The sequence below is a fragment of the Leptopilina boulardi genome, unplaced genomic scaffold (assembly GCF_019393585.1).
Source record: "Leptopilina boulardi isolate dan_hultmark-lab unplaced genomic scaffold, ZJU_Lbou_2.1 LbouV2_193, whole genome shotgun sequence".
Lineage (NCBI taxonomy): Eukaryota > Metazoa > Arthropoda > Insecta > Hymenoptera > Figitidae > Leptopilina > Leptopilina boulardi.
The window spans coordinates 1,807,370-1,831,590 of NW_026137744.1; the positions used below are offsets into that span (position 1 = coordinate 1,807,370).

Genomic DNA, 24,221 nt, shown 5'->3' on the forward strand with positions numbered 1-24,221 from the left:
ATTCGGCTCGCGCCCGAAACATATCATTGTGCCTCTCGTCAGCTGAAAACGTTTTCGAAAGGAAGAAATTTTAAAGGATACCCCAAAAGAAGAGGGCTCCACTCGCCCCATTCTTAATACCCGGTGGTATATATTGCGCTCGTAAACGATTTCTTTGTAATCCACGCGTGTTACAAATTTCTTTTCGTGCTCATTGGCTTGGGAATAAACCCCTTCTTTAATTAGCATTATATCGAATTCTTTCCAAACGAAAAAAAAACGGGGGGAGAATCACACGCGATTCTTCTATATATATATATATATATTTGAGATGCAAAAGCAAAAATCTATCGATAGTTTATACGTGTGTTGCCCATATTGGCACGGATGTTATTTCAATCGCATTAGTATGCGCAAAAGACCGCTTTTGAAAAAAGGTCTCTATATGTCCCCTCTGTCACCCTCCCTCTATACCATCATCATCGTCATCGTTTCTTATATACGAAAAAGCAGGATCCATATAGTGACATTGAGAGCGACAACCAGGAACTAACTTCGCCGAATCCCATTTCTTCTATATATAATGGCTTTCTTCGGTCTTGAGGACACTGTAATAAAAATGCGAACTCCGATTATCACGCGAGATCTATAGGGATATATATCAGGAAAGGCGGAACTATATCGCTGCATAAATGAGACTACTGACTATATTACACGAGAATTGTTGGGAGGGGGGTTTATATGAAAATGCGACTATTCCATGCATCACTGAATATTGAATAGCTGCAAGGATACAAATACAAATCAGTTGTATATATATATATATATATATATTGAAAAAAGAAATCAACTTGACTAACAACGTCGAAGACGTTGGATGATATTCAGGTGGAGGAAGAGAAGAGACCGAGATGGAGGGAGGGAAAGGGGGGGTTTAAGTAATATGATCGCAGGTAATGTTTAATTCTAGTAATATAAATTCAATGCAGGGTTGTAAAATGCGTGCACGATTAAAAAAAAACTTGCTTGCTCTTTTTATCAAACAAGTTTTAACTTTATAAAAGGACTTATATCTGGGAAGAATTGTTATATTCAATTGGTGAATATGTGCATTTTTATGCTTTAGAATTAATTTTTTTACAGTTATTTCTATTATTTTCTTTTACTTTACTATATGTATATATATACTGCTGTGGATTTAACTCGTGCTAGTTTTGTATTATTGTGCGACACTATATATATATATATATATGTGAATATTTGAATTCAAAAATATGATATATGCAATTTCAATATGATAACACTGAGAAACAGAATTTTGAGAATATATTACATATATATATAATATGTTTAATATAACAATAAAGAATTGATAATTTCTGACATATTAAAAAAATTTCAAACGAATGCAATTGTTTTTTAAAAATTTTGTTTACCATATCAAACCCGATATTTTAAATTTTGAAAATCTGATGCCAGATTCATAATCAACGACCTCGAAAATGAAAGAATAATTTCTCGATATCGATTGCATATGCTTGAATATTGATACATTTTATCAAGCCAAGAAGCGTGATTTTCTTTTGTTTATGATTGACTTTGATCGTTCGAATGTAATTTCGAAATCTCGATCAAACGTATATATTTTTTATTATAATAATAAAATACCTCTTTTTCATCGATTTTTTAAAATAAAAAAGGAAGTTATTTGTGAAAAGTAAAATGGCAGAAGATACGAACAAAACCAAAAGCAGGAAAAGAATACATGATCAGATAGATTTAGATGATGAGCAAGCAAAAGGAGCGTATCAAAAATATTTTATAAAAATGTTTCAATTTGAATGTCAAATTTTACATACTTTTTTACTAATTTACTATTTTTATTAGTTTACAAATTTTAGTTTTATCAAATATTTAACTAATTTTATTGACAATTATTAAAATTATTAAAATGAAAAATCCTTGACCATCAGAAAAAACACAAGAACAGATTGGAAAATGATTCTGTAAAATATCTTATGTGCTTGAATTCGTGGATGAGTTGTTCTCTAAAAGACCAAATTAAAGCTTCACTTAAGGTTTAAATTGTTTTTCGAAAATTGTGTTTTATTTGTTGATTTTAATAAATATGAATAGTTTTATTAATCCCTACATATTTTTGTTCGTAATATGTTAAATATTACTTCGTTTAATAAAGAAAAAATAATAAATTATTTAATTTATATGATTTTGTATTTATTTTAATGAGAAAAGAATATTTTAAAAATTATATATAATTTTTAAAAAATTACAATATTTAAATTATACTAATAGTGATTGTTTTTAAGAGAAATTTTGGACATTAGAAATTTCAATTGCTTAAAAAATTTAAATAGGTTAGATAATAATAATAGTATAGTAATCACTCAAAATATTTTTAATTCTTCAATAAAAACTATATATTTAATTACGATAAATAGAAAAAACATCATTTACAATAACTGAGGTTATTAACAGTTTTCCTTTAAAGCAACCTATTCTGTGAGATTATTTTTATTTTGAATAAGTTTTAAAAATTTTTTTTATAACTAACTCATATTCTATTTAAGATTACAACATATATAGTACATAGAACACTCAATAATACTTTTGAAAAATCTTGCATACGTGGGGGATCGAACCCTGAACCCTTGGGACGCAAGCCGTGTTCTCTGACCATACCGTTACGTTGATTTACAAATCTTTTACCCAACACATCTTCTTAAATATTAAGAAAGTATATTCTATTTGTGATAACAAAATAACTATATTGTTTTTAAATTTGTACATCCAATAATATTTTACCTTTAACTGATTTATTAAAAAATAATCAAAAATTGTTTTAAAATTATTTATCAATTAATGAAATAATTAACAAATAAGTCAATAACTTTTGTCTAATTTCTAAATATTTTTTCTAATTCTAATTTTTTCTAATATTTCAGACTGAATGACAAAAAGAAAATGCTGCCATTGCTCCATCGAGAGAATCAACGATCGGTAAGTTTTATATATTTTTCCATAATTATTTTGAAATTAATTATCATTTTTTTGCAAATTAGTAAAAATAATATTAACATCATATTCTCTAAATCCAAATTAGTTAAAAATAACTACATTTCGTTAGTAAATTCACAGTCCGTCTTTTTGCTTTACGAATTAGTAAAAAATAATAATTAAATATTAATATTAATAGTATGAGAGCCCTCTATGTTAATTTTGTATGGACGTTCCTGCTTAAGAGGCGTGGCCTTAAACTATAGTTGCATAAAATTATACCGAAAAAGCATAACTTCTTGCAATCGTAGTATGCTGATGTCCCATTCGTTTAAATGTAGAACTTTCATGCTACAAACGCATTATTTTTCTCTCCGTGTGGTATAGCCTTTTAATAAAATAGCATTTTTTTTACATAAAAATCAAATCGAAACTTTACTCAACATTAGTTGAAAGCAACAATAAGCTCTCCTAAGTGAATTACTAAGAGGGAAACTGTTTTCAGAATTAATTTTTTTATTTTTCACACATCAATAACATCAAATGTGCATATAGGGAATCACAGAATCGCCATAGTATAACCTTAAAATATTTTTCAATAAAATTAATAATTATTTATATTTTATGTCAACTGAAGTATAGTAGATCATTCAAATGTAAAAAGTAGATTATTAAAACTTCCAAAATTATATTAATAAAGTATATAGGGTCAGTTGGGGTAAATAGGGACAAGAGGTTTTGGAGCTTAATTTACAGTTTTAAAATTAAGTTCAATGTCAATATTTTAACCTCAGATCACCTGCAAGAGGTTTTGAGTTTTGCCAAGCTTTTATCTTGACAATTGGCAGCAAGATAAAAAAAGTTATCGCGATCAATGCATAAAAACTTGAAAATCAAAGTCAAACTGTTTCAATATTTTGTCAAGCATTTCAAAGAAAACATATGTGACCTGGACAGTTAAAAGGGACCTTTTGTCCGAAAAAATTAATTTTTTATTGATTGGTGATTCTGATAGAAAAAAGTTTTCTTTATCAGAAACACCAATCAATAAAAAATCGATTTTTTCGGACAAAAGGTCCCTTTTAACTGTCCAGGTCACATATACTTAAAAATCATACCAAATTTTTTTCTTATTCCTTATGACTCCCATAACAGAAATTCTCTTGAATTTTTTATTTTTGTCAATTTGATTAATAATGACAAGCTGTCCCCATTTACCTTGAGTTTTCAAATTTTTGGTGCAAATGGAGACAGCTTGTCATTATTAACCAAATTAACAAAAATCAAAAATTCAAGTGAATTTCTTTTATTGGAGTCATAAGGAATAAGAAAAAAATTTGGTATGATTTTTAATTCTGTTTTTTTTCAAATGCGAGACAAAATACTAAAATAAAAAAAAATAAAAAAATTTTAATTGGTTCAACTAATATATATCTACTACAAATTTTTTTCGAGTTTTTTCATCCCTTAATACGCAGTAATATACTTAAGGAAACTTTTTTCTTAAAACTTTCTTAGAAAATATGCTGTCCCCATTTACACCAAATTTTATGAAATTTTCTAAATTTTGGGGTAAATGGGGACAGTCAGTTTCATGCGTTTAAAGCTTATCTAAATTTTTTCTGCTGCATAAAATTAATCCTGGGAACGTAAATAACAACTTAAAAAAAATAAACCCGCAAATATTACTTTTTGAAGGAAGAAACTTACGTAATTTGTGAAAAATGGCGATTTCGTCCCCATTTACCGCAACTGACCCTAACTTAAATAATTAAATCCTTTTGAAATCAAATAAAATTGTGCTTGTAGATGAGGACAACAAAATTTTCCGAAATATGTCTGAATAATATATCGTTTATAATTGAAAATCTTCATTCGAAAAAAGTTTTTTTTTTTTTCTTGCGTTGCGGAAAGAGGAAATATATTATGATGAAGAAATTCCTCGTCTTTAGAATTAGCATGAAAATCAATATTGTTTGGCTCTTGAATGGGAAGAAAGACGAATTGATTTTAATTAAAAAGGAGAGAAGGAAAATGTGAAGAATTGTGTGATAATCGGGAATGGAACAATAAGTATAGTATATATATATATATATAGGTAGAAAATGGTATTTTCGTGTAGTAAGGACACTTGAAGGGTTAAAGCTATTCTCAGATTGGGAACAATTCCCCTGGGGCACTTATTTCCTCCTCGTTTCGCACTTCTCGCCCTGTAGATTTTCTCTAGAGTGTACAATATAGTTATATATAGGATTCTAGATTCTCTCTCTTTTTCTCCACCTTGGTCTCCTCCTTTTTCTCGTAAAGCATCGAATCGAATTTACAGAAAAGGGGGTTCCCCGCGACACAATAACGTCGCCCGAGCCTTATGCCTTGCTTTCTTCTTTAGTTCAAGTTGGATGAATCCGCGAATGCGCGCACTGCTCTCCCCGCGTGTATATAGATGTTGTATAAGCTCAAAATCTTTCGTGCGCACGGCAGTCAAGCGGCTTTTATTCTGCGTCATACTCTCCCCTTTGCGCGCTCGATTCAGCGAACTAATTGGCATTTACCCGACGGGCACGTATTTCCGTCGTCGGCCGTCCAAACTTCCGCGTCGCTCACTTCCAATGATGATAAATAAAAGGGTTCGCTCCCTTTTCGCAGTTTACGAGGCGATACGTGCTCGCTTGGCCACTTATTCGGATAAGGGTGGTAAACGAGTCTCATCCAAAAGCTCTCTTAACCTCCAGATATTTAAATTCGTAAACGTCCGCACACACTATACAATCTTTCTTATTCATCCCCCTCCCACCAGGGAGTAAGAGCTGTAAATATATAGTGTGTGTGATGATTGTATTCTCAAGTTACTTATTTTACATATTTGTACAACAGAAATAGGCTTTCAATATTGTTCCCGTGCAGAAATTATGGTCTGGGCCTCTCAAGGCCTACTGCTAATAATCAGTGAAATATGACTGATTCAGATTTAGAGAGTACTGGAATAGTTTCCATAGTAACCGTTACCATGTCAACCGTTTCTATAGCAACCATTACCATGGCAAAACCGTTTCCATAGCAACCGTTACCATGGCATTCATTGCAATTCACAAGTAATGTAATTATAAATTATTTATTATATACAAATAACTTTTGATCTGAATTTAAAAAGCCACGAAACCCTAGATGTAGGCGCTTTGCGCCTTCTTCTTTTCCTGATTTTTTTATTCTATGAATTTTGAAAATGGCAAGAGCAAATGTAGAGGAAAAAATGGACTTCCCGGACGAAATAAGTTAAATCATCCAGACATCAAAATCATACTGTGTGAATTTTACCCAGCCTTACGCTCGCTGGATTAAAAAAAAATTTGTTTAAAAAATTATTAGAAGTTTTGGATGGCGATTGGCATTGAAACAGAAATGCTTTTTGAAATAATTCTTATAAATTAGAATGTGAAAATTTTTTGATCCACGGAAGGTATTTTAAATAACACAAGTTTTATGTCATTTTTTAAATTATTGCTAAGCAACGTTTCGATGACATGGTTTTGTCATACTCTTCAGGCTGATAAAGAAATTTATACACCTGTATTCATTCTGTACAGCAAAAAGTAAATATAGTCTATAACTTAATAGACAGAGCAATTTTACTCTCACACTCGTCGTTTCACAATGATAACCTAATGAAGCTAAAACAAATTCTTCTTAACAATGATTATCCTATTGAGTTCATTAAAAAACATACAAAAGTCCGATTAAATTGTTTAAAATCTCGTAATATTAACAATCAAAATTTAAAGAATATTCGCTTACTCATATTTAAACAAACCCCAAAAGTTTGTATCCCTTTTAATTATCCTGACTTCATTAGGTTATCCAATATTTTAAAATCTTACAATATTCAGAGCATTCCAATAGTTAACAAAAATTTAAAAACAATTGTAAAATTAGGCAAAGATAAAACCGAAAAATGGTCAGAAACTAATGTAGTATATAAATTTAAATGTAAAAAATGTCCAGCCTGTTACATAGGTAAAACGAAACGTACATTACAAACACGCATTGATGAACATAAAAAGATTGATAATTCTAAAAAAACTGTAGTGAATGAACATCAATCTGAGCCAGGTCATGAATTTTATTGGTCTAATACTGTTATTCTCGATCGAGAACCAGATTTCAAAAAACGCTGTTTTTCTGAAATGTTACATATAAAAAATAACAAAAATACTATTAATAGAAAAAATATTTTATACTTAAACAAAATTTACTTTCCTATAATTGAAAGATTAGATTCATGACTTGTCTTCACTTTTATTTGTCGCATTGTTTATATTTGAGTTCATTCACCCTGTCGTCGTCACTATTCGCATCAAACTTATAATATTTATTGTTATAGTTTCGAAAATTCGCTTGCCATGATAAGACACAAAATTTCATATTCATTTGACTAATTACAAAAAATGTAACTTTAATTTTATACTTGGTAATTGACTTATTTATTTAATTTATTGTGAATACTGTGTTTTTGTGTATCTTAGTTGTTTTTTATTTTTATTTTAATTGGTGTATAAATTTCTTTATCAGCCTGAAGAGTATGACAAAACCATGTCATCGAAACGTTGCTTAGCAATAATTTAAAAAATGACATAAAACTTGTGTTATTTAAAATACCTTCCGTGGATCAAAAAATTTTCACATTCTAATATATAATTGGGAAGGAAAATTATCATTATAATTTAATTCTTATAAATATTTTTATATTGAACACTTGTTATTGTTACAAACGGATATTTATTATTATTCAACTATATATGTTATATACACTTATAAAAAAAGGAAGTATATTATTATTTTTGTCATAATTTTTAACCACTATAAAAATGTTTATCGATCTATTTATAAATTTAAAACCGATGTTGTATATTTACAAAATACAATGAATCGTTCACAAAACCAAAAAGTCATCGATCTTATATATCTATATGTATATATATACATAAATATTGGTATCATCAACACTTTTGATACAATAGAAAATTCATTGATTGTCGAGATCGGATATTTTACCACGATATGGAGTTTCTTTTGTATACATATGTGAATCCTTACAGATATACCGCCTTTATTGTATCATATAAGGTCCTTGTCGATGGCGTATACAAGACTCTAATAATCCTGACGAGAATATATAATTTTCGACGATTGAATTGGACGTTATCGAACACATATGGTCGTCGTCGAAAATTCTAACCGCGAGACTTGACACGTACCGAACTGTTGCGCGCTAACGAACGACCATAAATAATATACCCTTCATTGGGTATACCTTCGAGAAAAGGTATACCCAGTTGATTTATAACCCAATGTATGTATATATGTATATATGTATACGCTTTAGAGTTGGACGACGAACGTGATTGGTGTATGCAGGTGTGTTGTACACAATGTTAAAGCGAGAGACATGTTAAAAGACCGCGAAATGTCACTCGTGTTCCCCTTGAATCAACATCAGTCAGCCATTCGCGTATTCGATAAAATTACAATCCAGAACGTGCCGCTAATTTACACGCATACTACCCACAATGAAAAGAATTTAGCCGCGCGCGCGCCTGACAAATCAAAGCTATATGCGCAAACACTTTTACCAGGCAAAAATAATTGAATAGTATTTTTATTTTTTAAAAACATGCTAATTAATTTAATTAGCGTTTTAACATAATATTTGTATCATGAGATTAAGAAGCGAGAAATATTTTTTGTCAAATTTTGTCACCAAATAGCAATAGTTTCAAGCAAATTTAATAAATTTAAAAAAATTTTACTCACCCTTTATTGAGACTGATATTTTGAATTGTTTTAATTTGGTATCAAACTCGAATTCGCACTATATGTTCCAAAAATAATAAGGATGAATTAAAAAAATATTTTTGTCAGATTGTTTAACAGTTTTTAAATTCGTATAGCACCTTTGGTAAAGACTTACATTCATATTGGCAAATTCACAGAACTGCGGTCAATTTTGACTAATAAAGATGAAAATTTCAAATAGCAAGCACATGTTTTATTTATGGATATAATTTCGTTTAAAATTTATTCATGAAATAATTATCTTTTTGCGTGATTCGTTTTAATTTAATAATGCCGTTATAGTTAAAAGCCAAAAACGAAAAATAAATTAACCTATAATAATAAAAAGTAAATAACAATAAAAGTCTTGCTGCATTACAAGTCCAAAAATTACTTCGTAAAAAAATATCACGCGATATAAAGCGAGTTGAAAAAATTAAAAATGAAATGTATTGTACAAATTACAATGATAAATACAGAGCAATCAATTTTTGATTATGATTTTCTAAAAAAAACTTTATTTAACCAATAAACTGACATTACCCAGATAGCACGTAGGTAAGCTTGCAGCAACCTTGCGGCGAGAATGCCGCGAAATATTGCCAACCTTGCACGGCAACCTATCCGCAAGCTTACCGAAAGATTGCAGTTTAAGGTTATTGCAAGATTGCACAATAAGATTATCGCAAGATTGTTCAGTTAGCTTGCACGATAAGCTTGTAGCAAGGTTGCCAAATAACCTTGCTTTAAACCTAAAATTTTGTTTTAAATGTTTCGTCAAATTTATATAAGTTTATTATACATATAAATTAGACAAAACATTTAAAAAAAAATTTTTTTAGGTTTAAAGCAAGATTATTTGGCAACCTTGCTACAAGCTTATCGTGAAAGCTTACTGAGCGCAATTTTTCGATATTCTTATTGTGCAATCTTGCAGTAACCTTACTGTGCAATCTTTCGACAAGTTTACCATGTATGCTTGGGTCAGGTGGGACATTTGAAGCTTGCAGTAAGCATGAGTCTAGTTTGCCGTGCAAGGTTGGCAATATTGCGCGGTAAACTTGTTGCAAGGTTGCTGCAAACTTACGTGCTATCTGGGTATTGACACTGATTTGCACAGATTTTGACACAAGTTTAAAAATAAAACAACTAAAAGTTTATTCCATTTTCATATTTATTGATACTTTCATGATTAACCAATTGAATTTCAAATAAAAAAATTTTGTATTTTTAATTTGTGAATAATATGCGAAATCGACCGATTTTGTGGATTCGCCCAAAAATGTTCAAGGTGCATGCAAAACATATGAAAATTTATATAATATTAAAAAATTGAATTAATATATTATAATAAAAAGAAATAAGATATAAAAAAAATTGAAATTGTGCAAATGTATACCGTTATATAATGAAAATAAAAGACATTTAATATATGTCCGCGAGAACAGGTGAATAAAGTAAATTTTTTTTAAATCAGATTATGAACGGTAGGTGACGCGTGTCAAGATACGTCATGATAGGAAAGAAGCACTTTGATCGAGTCTTGTGACAACGACAGCTAATATACTTTGTGCTCTAAAAACCACCCAAGATGTCCGAGGAACATTTTTTTAATTCGTGATTGACTTTAAAAAGGAATATATATATATATATATACAGTAGAATTCGCTTATAACGAGTCCGGATATAACGAGAGGTCGGTTATAACGAACAAATTTTTGATACTTGGTTGGTTTCAATGTTAATTAAACGTAAGAAGCATCGTTTATAGCGAGATGGATATAGCGAGCAATTCGGTTATAACGAGCAAAAATTGTAAACATTGTTGCCAAATAAAGTCGGTTATAACGAACATATCAAATTTATTTACTTTATTGGGCAGTCTGTTTCAATTTTCCCTCGTACTAACATTGTCTATTGCCAAATGGAGATTTCAAGAAAAAGAACTATTTTATCTGTAAGTGATAAAATTGATATTTTAAAAGAATTAGAAAAAAGGAACTCGAATGTATCAGTGTTTTAAAATCTTCGACGGTATCCACTATATGGAAGAATAAAGAAAAAATTTTTAAAGCGTCAGAAGAAGTTAATTTGAAAACTAAAAAAGTGCGAATGTGTGAAAACCCCGATTACTAAATTGTTATAATAATAACTATTTTGATAAATTAATTGATAATACGTATCTTAGTATCTTAACCAACTAATGACTAAATACATAAAACAATATTATGAAAATTTTAATTATATACTTATATGTATTACCACGTATTTTCTAATCTTAAATTCAACTTCGTTTATAACGAACTTCGGCTATAACGAACAAATTTCAACGGTCCCTTGAAGTTCGTTATAAGCGGAGTCCACTGTATATATATATATATATATATTTATTTCACAATATATTACTTCATGTTTATATTGATTTAAATGTAGATGTAGACTCTTAGGACGCAGAATAAAATAAACTTTATACAGTGATATGTGTTTTTATAATGATACTTTTTTTTCATCAAGTTAATTACATATAAAGACAAAAAAATTTTGGAACTATTTTTGTAAATGAAACGCATATACAAGGAGAGAAATTTCTAGGAATATTTACCTTGCTGCCACCTGAAAGTGAGTGCGAAGTACATTCTGGCAGTTTTTACTGTGCTGCCTCTACAATCTGTAATGCAAAATTGTAGGGACAGCACAGTAAAAACTGCCAGAAAGTACTTTGAACTTACTTTCAGGTGTCAGCACGGTAAATATTTCTAGAAATTTCTCTCCGTGTATGTAAAATATTCAATCTTGACATATTCTTTTTTTCCCAAACATTTATTTTTCTTGTATATGTGGTTTATCGAAACTCATTTTTTAAATTTTACGATTAGTTTACACAAATTTAGTACAGTAATAAATTGATGCTGTTTATTAAAATTCCACTCACTTTCATAGCAGTATTACAAGACAATTTTAGTAAGACTGAAATTGAAATAAAAAGCCTGATGAAGTACTGACCAGATTTCCCTACTTTTGCTGTGATCCTTAGACAAACTGACTATTATCCAACAGGGCTGTTACGATGTTCCTGACCAATACCAATATTATAGGAAAAACCTAACATGACCTTGTCAGTTTTTCTTAAATTTATCCTATTTTATGAAACTGTTTTTATTTTAAACAGTTTTTACAATTTTTTATTTCTTATATTCTATTTAAAATTATAATCACAGAAAAAACTTGGACTCATTTTTGTTGCAACTCATTTTCTTTTGGGTATCGAAATGAGTATGGGACAAACTTCATGTTAGTCAAAATGATATTGGCTGGAATTTCAGATTTCTAAGTTGGCATCATAAGCAGAGTAATTTTGTATTTCAATTATTGTTTCTAATATTTCAACAACACCAGAAAGATTATTTTGACCAGTACGAATATTTAGAAGTTTTTAAATAAAAATTATTTATTATTATTTACGTAGATAATAATTAATTTCATAAGTTTTTAAATTTACCGCTATTATTTAAGTTGGCAGTACCGTTCCTGTTGTCAAAACACATGTTTTCATTTTTCTAACCTAAAAACATATTTCCTTTATTATTTTATTACGCGATTACAAGCAATTTTTAATCAAATATATTCCCAAATAGCACGGGAATATTCCATTCACATTCCTGGAATATTCCATTGGAACATTGGGAATATTCCAAAGGAATATTCCAGGAATATTCCGGGAATGAAAAAATGTCCGACTACTGGAACATTCCATTTTTACATTCCCGGAATATTCCAGTGGAATATTCAAAAATATTTTTAAAAAAACGAATATTCTCATAGAATATACCAAGAATATTCCTGTGGAATATTCCAAGAATATTTCTGTGGAATATTCCAAGAATATTCCTGTGGAATATTTCAAGAATATTCCTGCGGTATATTCCAAGAATTTTCCTGGGGAATATTCCAAAAATATCCCTACGGAAAATTCCAAAAAATATTCCTTTGGAATATACTAGGTATATTCTTAAGGAATGTACGAAGAATATTTTTGTAAAATATACACTAATTTTTTTTTCAATATAAAGATATATTAATATATTATATATTATATAGATATATAAGCATAGTTAAATATATGAAATTGTAATTATTTATTTTATTGTTTAATAGTTTTTCTTTTTAATAATACAAAATATAACAATGTATTATTTTTAATTTTTATAAAATAAGTTAAATAATAATTATCAAAATATTGAAATATTTAAATTTAAAGAACACAATTAAATTTCTTCATTCTTCATCGTCCGCATCGTTATTCAAAGGGGCTTGGCCTTCATCTTCGGGCTCATCCTCATCGTTCGAAACTTCGTCTTCGATTGCATTTTTTTTATTTCTGTTATACATGTAACGAAGTTAAATATATAGATATATACGTATTATATTTCTAACTTCCTAATATGTTATAATTTTTTTTGCAAAATATATATTTAAATTGATTTTTTAATTTAATTTCATAAAAATGACCAATTAATTTATTTAACCCTTTAAGAGATAAATTGTTTTTTCAACAATCATATTTATTACTTCAAAAATTTTTTATCTAAAGCTTTTAAATGAAGTTTGTTATTATAGAAATTTCTTTTACTAACTCTTCGCGATTCATTCTCTTTTTTGCGGCCGCAAACCATTTCGACACCAATTCAACAATTTCCTGATCTGTGGCTCTAGGCTTGTTTACACGAACTGCAGCTAAAAGTGATTCCAAGATTTTTGATTTTCAATTTATTGATAAATTAAAAAAAACTACGCGGTTATAAAATATTTTAATTTATCACAATTATTCAATTTTTAAAATTAAAATCAATTACTCGAGAGACATATAATTTCTAATTATTTACCCATTATTAATTTGTCCACATTCGTTTTCTTCAAAGGCAATTTTGGCTTTATACGCCCCGACCAGCTGTAATTTATAGCCACTGAATTACTGACTAATTTCTCGCAGATATTATTTGTTATACTTGCGAGATCTTTTCCTCCAATTTTGCCAAATGCATCAGCCTATATTGAAAATATTACGTAATAATAATAAATGTAATATTTCCCTAGAAATTTCAAGAATTTTTAATAATTTTTATCCTTATAAAAATTATTAAAAATTGCTAAAATTGATGGGGGAATACACCCTTGTATTTTTATAAGAAATATATAATTTTAAAAGACACGTACAGCTTTAGCCAAAAATCGTTTGCTCGTCAGTTTTTCGATCAATTCATCAAATTTCTCTTTGGTTGGAATTGGAAATTCCGGACACTTGTCAGATTCAAAAAAGTTATCAACATTGCTTGATGTTGGATTTATTGATAAGTCATCAAGACGTGCGACCACAATTTGTTGTGTAATGATCACTTCATTTACTTTATTTAACATCAATCGTTCGAAAGTTAAACCTATATTTATACGATTATTATTATTTTATTATTATTATTATTATTATTATTATTATTATTATTATTATTATTATTATTATTATTATTATTATTATTAGTTTTCATTATTTAATTTTTTATTTTTCTATTAAGACAAATAAAAAATAATGCCTCATATATATTTTATAAGTTTACATTTTGCCTACTCTCTAAATCTGAATAAGCGAAATTTCGCTGATTCAAAGCGATAAAGTATACCGCTAATAGCAATTAGCGTATATACGCTGAAGAATTATTGAAATTTCGCTTATTCAGATTTAGAGAGTAGATGATATTTCGGAATTAATTTTACCTGAATTATTATCACGCGCAGCCATTTTTGCCATACATTTATCCATATTAGGTTTAAGCGGTTTCAGCTTTTCTTTACTTTCTGCTGTGGGATTTAAAAAAAATTAAGAAAAATTTATTAACAACAGTTTTTGAATAAATTAAAAATTTTGTTAATGACAATAATTGAATTTTAAATTTAATTTTACTCGATTTTCTGTCATGAACAGCAGTGTTTGACGATTTGTCCCCATTATGTTTAATCAACTTCTTTCTCACACCTCCTTTACTTTCATCTGCAGAATCTTAAAAATCGAAATAAAATATTTGTACATTTATTCCAAGTTATGTAAATTAACATTAGTTCAAACTATTATTTTCAAAAATTATTTTTAATTAAATTTTATAAAAGCATTGGCAAGATATAATTTTGATAATTTTTTATTTATAAAAAATGGTTTTTTTATTTTATTTTTTATTTTTTATGATTCAAGATAAGTTATTTATAAACAATATTTGTTCACATTTATACCTTTGTCTATTTTACTACCATGATTAGTGCTCTGTTGTAAATGGACTGGAGCAAGATTACTTCCAACAGCTAAATTAATAATATTTTTAAAATAAAATTCTTTTTGTTATTTAATTAGTTTATTTAAAATTATTTAATTAGTAATTTTAGTTTGCCTGAATGTTTATCGCCTGGTACATTTCCTGTCGCTTGCAACCCATAGACATCATTAGCATTTTGTGAATTTACTGAATCTTCATTATCTATTTAATTGAAAATAATTATAATTTAATTACATTCTTTATAAAAAGAATGTCAATTATGTTAACCTTTATAGCTGCTAACCTGAATATTGAATATCATCTAATGCATTTCTCGATGCTTGCTTTCCAGAATTTCGTGAATGAACCGGAGCTAGATTTTCAGTTATGATATATATTTATTATTTTTTTAAATAAATATCATTTGTAATTTTAAAAATTCTACTTCATTAAATTACCTAATTGTTCTATTTCAGGTGATAAACTTTTCATTCGTTTATTTTCAGGTTCAAATACTAAAAAAATTTTTTTTCAACAATTAGAATACAATATAAAATTAAATATCCTAAGCTGTTTATATTTTAATTAAAAATTTTTTATTACAACAAAATGAAACGCTTTTTGAAAATTTTTAAAACAACTGTACTTATAACACTTTTTATCTGTTTAAATTAAAAATATACAATATTTTTAATTTTCTATGACTCTAATTAAAATTTGTTAAAATTATTACCATTATTTTTCTGTATTACTATTTTTTCACTTTCTTCACGCTCTGCTGGTCGTTTGGAGCATGGAAATATCAGTGAATTGCATGCGATATTCGAAACAATCGTTGGTTTTCTGCTTTTAATTTGGCCCTTTTTAAAAACATAATTTTTAAATAAAATTTAACCATTAAGAACTCATATAGGAAATTCAAAACATTAAAAACATGTATTTAAACATGAAGGAATAAAAATAAATTCATTAGTTTATTTTAATTGTTTAATTTTTATAAAGTTTTTAAAATGTAAATAATAACCTATAAAAATTATAAAAAATATTTTTAGTTTCAAAATGAATTATTCAAAATAGTTGATGACGTATTTTTATATTTAAAAATAACCTGCAAATTTGGAAAGAGAGGATTGAACAGTGCAGTTGACTTTGATGGTCTTTGAAAACTTGGTCCTGGCATAGAAGGAAAGATAGCTGTCTCTGATTTTACTTCTTTCGAAATTGAAGTATTTTTAACAGAGTTTGGTGTCAAATTTTGGGATGCTCGATTTTTACGCGTTCGTTTCAAAAATTCTGTATCGTAGTCACTCATTTGACTGTCTATGTCTGAATGGAGGAGAGCTTCGAGCAGCTTATCTTTGCCTTTCGCAAAATCATCTGTTAAGAGAATTAGTTAATTAGTTAATAATAAATAATTAGTTAATTACTTTTTGACATTTAAAAAATTATTTGAGTCAGATGAGTGAAATTTAATTTTTAAATTTAGACAGCTCAATTTATTTTTCGACATTTAAAATTATAATGTATTTTGAACAATTAAAAAAATAATTATTTGTTAATTTTTTAAATAAAAATTTAAATTCTTAAAAAATAAAAAATTTAAACTTCTGATTCTTTTTATTATTTTTCACTATAAATATTTTATTCAAGTTTTTCATGATTTCTTGAAATTCATTTTTTCTTTAAACTTTTTATCATTTTTATTCATCAAGAATTTTTAAAATATTTTTTTCATGATTGTAAATAATAGATCGTAAATGATAAAAAAAATTTCAATTTTCCCTGAAAGCACTCAAATCTATAATCCGTGTAATTCAAGCTTTGGATCGAATAAGTAATAATTAAGTCAATTTAAGATTACAAAATAATTAATTAAAATCTTTTTAATGAATTCAATCCACTTGCACTTAAATTTAAATTAAGAAATTTTAGGCCAATAAATAATGTCAAATGAGAAGAAGAGAGAATATATACTTTCAAAGCATAGATAATTTTGTATTACTAAAGGTTATACCTGTCTGATACTTTATTTTCAAGACGAGTTTACTATTCCACGATTTTTCCACTTCTTTGAGCTTAAATAAAGCAGAGTTGAATTTCATTTTATCCTCATCTGAAGGCAAAAAGCAGTAAACCGTTTGGTCTTCGTATTCTACCATCCATTTGGAGACAACTAATCGTGGTTTGTCCTCACCCTCTAACCAAATCACACTATAATCTGGAGCAGATTTTTCCATGGCATCCAAATTTTTATAAATAAAAATAATACTGTCAACTATCAAGAAAACTTTTTTCAGATATCAGTAAAATAAAAATAAATTTTACTATAAGTGTCAGATATCAGCTTCTTTTTTAAAAACAAATGATACTATAGTAAATAAGAATTTGTTTAAATTGAAGTGTGTAACGTTAGCAACGAATTTTTTTTCAAATAGAAATGTCAATGGTAATTTTCGTAAATTGAGGTAACAGAATTTTTCGAAAAAATTCGACATTACGTTTTGTGTTTATATATATTATATTTTTAATTTCTATTTGGGAATAATTATGAAGATCATTTGTCAATGATGGATTCAATTTATAATGCGTGAGAGTCTTAAAAAAATCAAAATGTTTATATGTATAGTGTATCAAGATTTTTTCATTATTTGGTCGAAATAATATTTTCGAAGAAATAAATTATACAATTGTATTTAACGTGATATAGATATTGATTATGGAATATTTCAAAACAATATTATGTTCAAGGTAAGTGACATTTTTCTTTGTAAATTATGCTTAAATAATTCTAATAATATAATTGAAACCTTTATTTTCTTTTTTATAAAAACAAAAATAACTAATCCGAAATTTCTGTCTTTCAACTATCAATATTCTTTTTATTAAATTATTTATTCATGTTATTTCATTTTTTTCAACCTTTAAAAAAATTTTAAACAATATTTTTGTCTACTGTAGAAATTATATATTTTTCGGCAAAAAATTTTTATTGAAAAGTAATAAAAATTGCGGCCAAATATAAATTTTTAAAGATTCACTATTAAGATTAAAACTAATCATTTAGAGGTGATAATTTTTTAAAAATATTTTTTCAAAACTAGAAACAATTTTTTTTTCTAAAAAATCAGAAATTTTTTTTTATAATTTTTTAAAATATACGATTATTTGTTTAAAATCATAAAGAAAGTTTTTGAGATACAGGCAAAAGATAATAGAAACTAAAATGATGTTTAAATTTTGAAAATAATTTTCGAGTTTTATTACAAAAATGATTAAATTATTTTTATTTTTTTATATTATTCGTAAATTTGAATACTCATCATTATGAGAAAAAAGTGACACCCTAAAACATCGTAGATTTTGATAGGTTGAAATTTCACTGGTCCTTCTCAAAAATTTACTAAAACTTACTACAATATATTATATTTAAATTTTAAAATTAACATGTTTATACATTTTCAACAGATTTTCATCAATTAAACGCATAAGCAACGATAAACGTCGTTTTTATTTATGTCATGAACGGAACGTTTATCTACCATCAGAGTTACCAATCAATGTATAAATTTAAATATTATTGTAAGTATAAATACATAAAAACATTATTTTAAATTATCAATTACTGAAAATTTTTTAATAATCAAAAGTCGTTGATGTGTGACACGCCTCACATGTACAGTAAGGACTTAAAAAATTAAACAAAAATTTATTTCAATTATTGTGATAATTCCTGATAAGTTATTAAATTTATTTATTATTATTATTCATTTAACAAATATATTTTCAGAATATCCTAATTTCCCGATATCCTTAGGACTTTGATACGATATTCTGAATATCCCGATAAGTTTTGTGTAATATCAAGACTAAAAAAAATTATTTTACAGAGATACGAATTTATTCTTTTATTGATTGAAATAATGCCGAAGTTCAAATCATCTTTTTGTACAAGAAGACATATTCGTCGACTACGAGACGAGCAATCTAACTTAGATTTGAAGCTGCTAACTTCCGGTCATTTAACTGAAGAATCCAGTGATGATGATATCAGTGACGTAGAAAACAAAGCAAACGAAGAGGTGGATTTGAAAAATATTTTTCAGGAAATATTATTTGATGATTCATTGATTGAAATCGATTCGGATAATGAGCAAGATTCAAGAGAAGCAATTAATAAAAATCAAGAAAATCAACAAAAAATATTACATGAAACAATGATTGAAATTAATTCAGACAATAAACATGAAGATTCTGGTTCAAATCAAGATTATAATTTAAAACAGCAAGAAGATTTAACTGACGTTGAAACAAAAATTGAAGAAGAATCGGAAAGTGAGATAGAATTTGATTTTGAAGAAGAAATGATCAAAAATATAGATTCTGACAGTGATGAAGAAGAATTGAGCAGTTCTGAAACAGAAGAATCTGATGAAGAGTTTTCATCTGAAAAACACGAATCAAAATTCGTAAAAGCATTAAGAGCTTGGGCTTTGTATTATAAAGTATCGATTGTGGTTTTAACAGCGTTGCTTCTTTTGTTAACACAATTTACAAATTTTGTGTTACCCCGCGATGCTAGAACTATTCTGCGAACACCGCGAACTACACCTATAAAAATTTTATCTGATGGCGGCGAGTACCATCATTTTGGTTTAAAACGTGCTCTTAATTCAATGTTAAAGAATTACAAATTAAATCAACACACAGTTGAGTTAATAATTAATATTGACGGTTTACCGATATGTAAATCACCTGCTAAATCATTGTGGACAATCATGTGCTCAGATTTTAACACAAAAAATGTCTATTTAATAGGAGCATATCATAGTTCTCATCACCCTGGAGATTCCAACGAATTTTTGCAAGAATTTACCGATGAAATGACCATCTATTGCACCAATGGTTTCAATTATAAAGGTAGAAAATACAATGTCGATTTTTCAGCATTAGTGTGTGATGTACCTGCCAAGAAATTAATTTTAAAAATCAAAGGTCATACAGGCTATGATAGTTGTTCGACATGTGTGATTAAAGGAGAAGGACTTCGACCTAAAAATTGGAATAAAAAGAAGAAAAAAAAGAAAAAAAGAGTATGTTTTCCAGGTACGGGTCCTTTCAATTTGAGAACAGACGAAAAGTTTAAAAGTCATGGTTACAAAGGCAACTATCAAGAAAGCACGCAAACAATTTTAAACGACATTCCTAGATTTGGACCAGTATCCAATGTTCCACGTGACTATATGCATCTGGTATTGCTAGGGATAGTAAAAAAATTGATTTGGCTATGGATATTTGGTCCTAGTGATGTTAGACTGGGAGAAGAAAAGATAGATCGAATTACGGAAAAACTTTTAGAATTAAGAAAAACGCAACCATCAGATTTCAACAGGCAAGCTAGATCAATTCGAGATTTTCATAATTGGAAAGCTACCGAATTCAGGACTTTTTTACTATACAGTGGGCCAGTTGTATTGCAAGGAATTTTGGATCAACGAATGTATAACAACTTCTTGTCACTTCATGTAGCTATTACTATACTTTCGAGTCCGATTTACATCAAAATTGCCGGTAACATTGACTATGCTGATCAACTTTTGAAGTATTTTATAGAAAGTTTTCAAGAAATTTATGGTAAGATATTTATGTCTCATAACTTTCACAATGTTCTGCATCTCTGTCTTGACGTGAAGAAGTACGGACACTTGGATTCTTTTAGTGCTTTCCGATTTGAAAATTACATGACTACTATCAAACGACAATTGAGAAAAAAAGACAAACCATTGCAACAACTGGCTAGGAGATATGCTGAAATGGAAAGTTGTGAAAATATGAGTTCTTCTACGAAAGTTCCAAAACATCAATTAAAACGCGCTCATTCGAGAGGACCACTAAGCAACAAATTGGAAAATGTTAACAAACAGTATAAACGGATAGAATTAAAAGATTTCTCCATTGACTGTGACACGTCAAGAAATAATTGTATTCTACTTGAAAATGGACGCGGTGCTTGCATTGTTAACATTGTAGAATGTAATGATAAAAGTATTTTCCTAATTGGGAAAGAAATTTTGGCAACTGGAGACTTATACGAAGAACCTCTAAATTCAAGTTTGCTTAACATTCGATTAGTGTCAAAAGAAACAACTAATCTTTCACTCTGGCGTTTAGAGGAAGTGAAAGCAAAATTGTGGAGAATTAAAAGAAAAAACACGTCTATTATTTTTCCACTACTTCATACAGAATTGGAAAATTAATTTCTGTTTTGAAAAATAAGGTATTTACAAAACATTGCAAATATTTTTATTTAAAAGAATATAATATACTCTATCTACAATACTAATAATAATTACATACTGTTATTTATTTTACAGGCTGATCATTATGTAGCGAATTTCTTAAATTTTTCAAAATGATTTTTTTATGTTTAAAAACCGAGAAAAATTGAATTAATGAAAAAAAATTTGGAAATTCGAAACGCAATGTTTACTCTACATATTTATAAATTATAATTAATTATATTATAATAATCTTTATTCTTATTATTTAGCATAGATAGATGTCCTGTGATCTATAAATAAAAGGAAAATAATTTAACCCTACAAGTGTACAGTGAGCTGAAAATTAGTTTTCATGTGGTATATAAATGGAAAACAAAATATTTTAGCCTTAGAAGTGAGCTGAGATGAACTTCTGTCATCATATTGTAAATAACTTTTCTAGATCCACTGTATTTTATGTCTAAACTAACAAATAGTTTAATGTAATTCGTTATTAAATTTATTTTAATTTTTCAATACAATTAAAACAATGAAAAATATTTACTGAATTGTATCAATTAAAAACTCGTTATTACAATTTAAATAAACATAATAAAAATGTACATAAAAAGTTAAGAATAAAAATAAAAATAAATTCTTATTATTAGTTAATACGATCATCAGTCTTCCTACTATTATTAAAACATTTTTTATTTTGTTCAAATCTATAAATTAAACAAAGTGAAATATTACTGTTAAATTGTATAATTTTCAAGGTGCGTGCTTAAAAAATAATTAAAAATCATTTTCGTTATAAACAAAAAAGAAGTCTTTGTGACTCATGATAAGGTAATATTTTTCAAAATTCATAAAATAAAAATTTTTATAATTTCTAGAAATATATTCCTGGAATTTTCCGAGGATTATTCTCAGCTTATTCCACATGAGTATTCCTCGTATATTCATTATGAATATTCCTAGTATATTCCACAAGAATATTTTTTGGAATTTTCCATAGGGATATTCTTGGAATATTCCACAGGAATATTCCAAGAATATACCGCATGAATATTCTTGGAATATTCCACAGGAATATTCTTGGTATATTCTATGAGAATGTTCGTTTTTTTAAAAATATTTTTGAATATTCCACTGGAATATTCCGGGAATGTAAAAATGGAATGTTCCAGTAGTCGGACATTTTTTCATTCTCGGAATATTCCTGGAATATTCCTTTGGAATATTCCCAATGTTCCAATGGAATATTCCAGGAATGTGAATGGAATATTCCGTGCTATTTGGGTTAAGTCTAGCGTGTTATTTACTTCTTTGTAATTATTATATTTCATGTTTTTGTGCAAAATTATTCGTTATTTCACAATATTTTTCCATTTTTCTTTTTCTCAAAATGAAACTTGCCTGTTTCATTTTGATACTTTTACCTTAGAACTCGAAATGAGACAACCAGTTTCATTTTTGTTGCGAATCAAATTGAGTATAGAATCTATACTCAATTTGAATTCAGGTTTTTTCTGTGATACAATATAAAATATATATTTATATATGTATATTATATATTTATATATAGTATATAAAATATTTAAAAATAAATTTGAAAAATCTCGTACGCGTGGGGGATCGAACCCAGAACCCTTGGGACGCAAGCCTGATACTTTGATATCACACGGTCACGTTAACTTATACAGTACTTGGTGTATTTACATTTTTTTTACATTTGCATTTTTTGAGGCCCTAAACAAAGTCCCATTTTAAATAGAGTAAAATGGGTCAATTTCTACACGCACGGAGAAAAATGAGTTTGCTATTATATGGATAGCTAATTTTTAGCTACAGTAGCTAATATTTAGCTGTTACAGCAAACTATTTTAGCTATAGTAGCTTTTTTAGTGCGGAAACGTTTGAAAATCTCATAATTTTGTTTATTACCCGAGGCGAAATTTAAGCCCTAATTTACAAGGAGTAAAGTAGAGTTAAACAGACCCTCTTTAGCTTCCTCAACTAGTCGCAAATTTCCCTTTCTTCCACGTTTGGATTTAAAGTAGGGTCTAAAAATTGATTAAAATATTGAAAATTTTGAAATTGCTCTAATTCTATTAATTTTTTGAAAACGCTTCAAAATATGTTAATTCCAGTTTTTAAAGGGTAATTAAAGAAATATTGTGTGAAGAAAAAATTCATTTTGCTTTAATCAAAATAATTAAAAGAGTTTTTTTTTTGCATTTTTTTGTACTTTTTTAATCGAACTAGACCCTCTTTAGCTTCCTCAACCAGTCGCAAATTTACCTTTCTTCCACGTTTGGATTCAAAGGAGGGCCTACGGGATAGTCTACAAGATCGTAAAGAGGGCCTATTTAGGTTCTAAGGGAAGCTAAAGAGGATTCAAATTTCGCCTCGGGTACACTGAAAAAATTTTGGTACAGCAGCTATCTCAAACGAAAAATTTCTTTATTCAGTTAGATTCACTCATATAAAAACTCATGGTAAATATTAAGTGTGAAGTTAATTGAATATTAAAATTTTTCGTTTGGGGCAACTGTTGCACCAAAAATTTTTCAGTGTACATATAACGAATTGACCTTTTGAAATCGATTTTTTTTTCAATTTTCCTAACAAAATAATCCCGAGGCGAAATTTGAATCCTCTTTAGCTTCCCTTAGAACCTAAATAGGCCCTCTTTACGATCTTGTAGACTCCCGTAGGCCCTCCTTTGAATCCAAACGTGGAAGAAAGGTAAATTTGCGACTGGTTGAGGAAGCTAAAGAGGGTCTAGTTCGATTAAAAAAGTACAAAAAAATGCAAAAAAAAACTCTTTTAATTATTTTGA

At 27.9% G+C, this 24,221-nt stretch overlaps 1 protein-coding gene across 2 annotated transcripts in view; it reads left to right on the top strand.

Annotated features, from left to right (window-relative positions):
• Positions 1 to 24,221, top strand: part of LOC127277947 (peroxisome biogenesis factor 1) — a 363,271-nt gene that overhangs the window by 263,733 nt on the left and 75,317 nt on the right. For both annotated transcript variants that reach the window (XR_007842435.1, XR_007842434.1), the window contains one exon: positions 2,943 to 2,997. The gene's annotated coding sequence lies outside the window, so the exon portion shown is untranslated. The remainder of the gene's footprint in view (positions 1 to 2,942; positions 2,998 to 24,221) is intronic.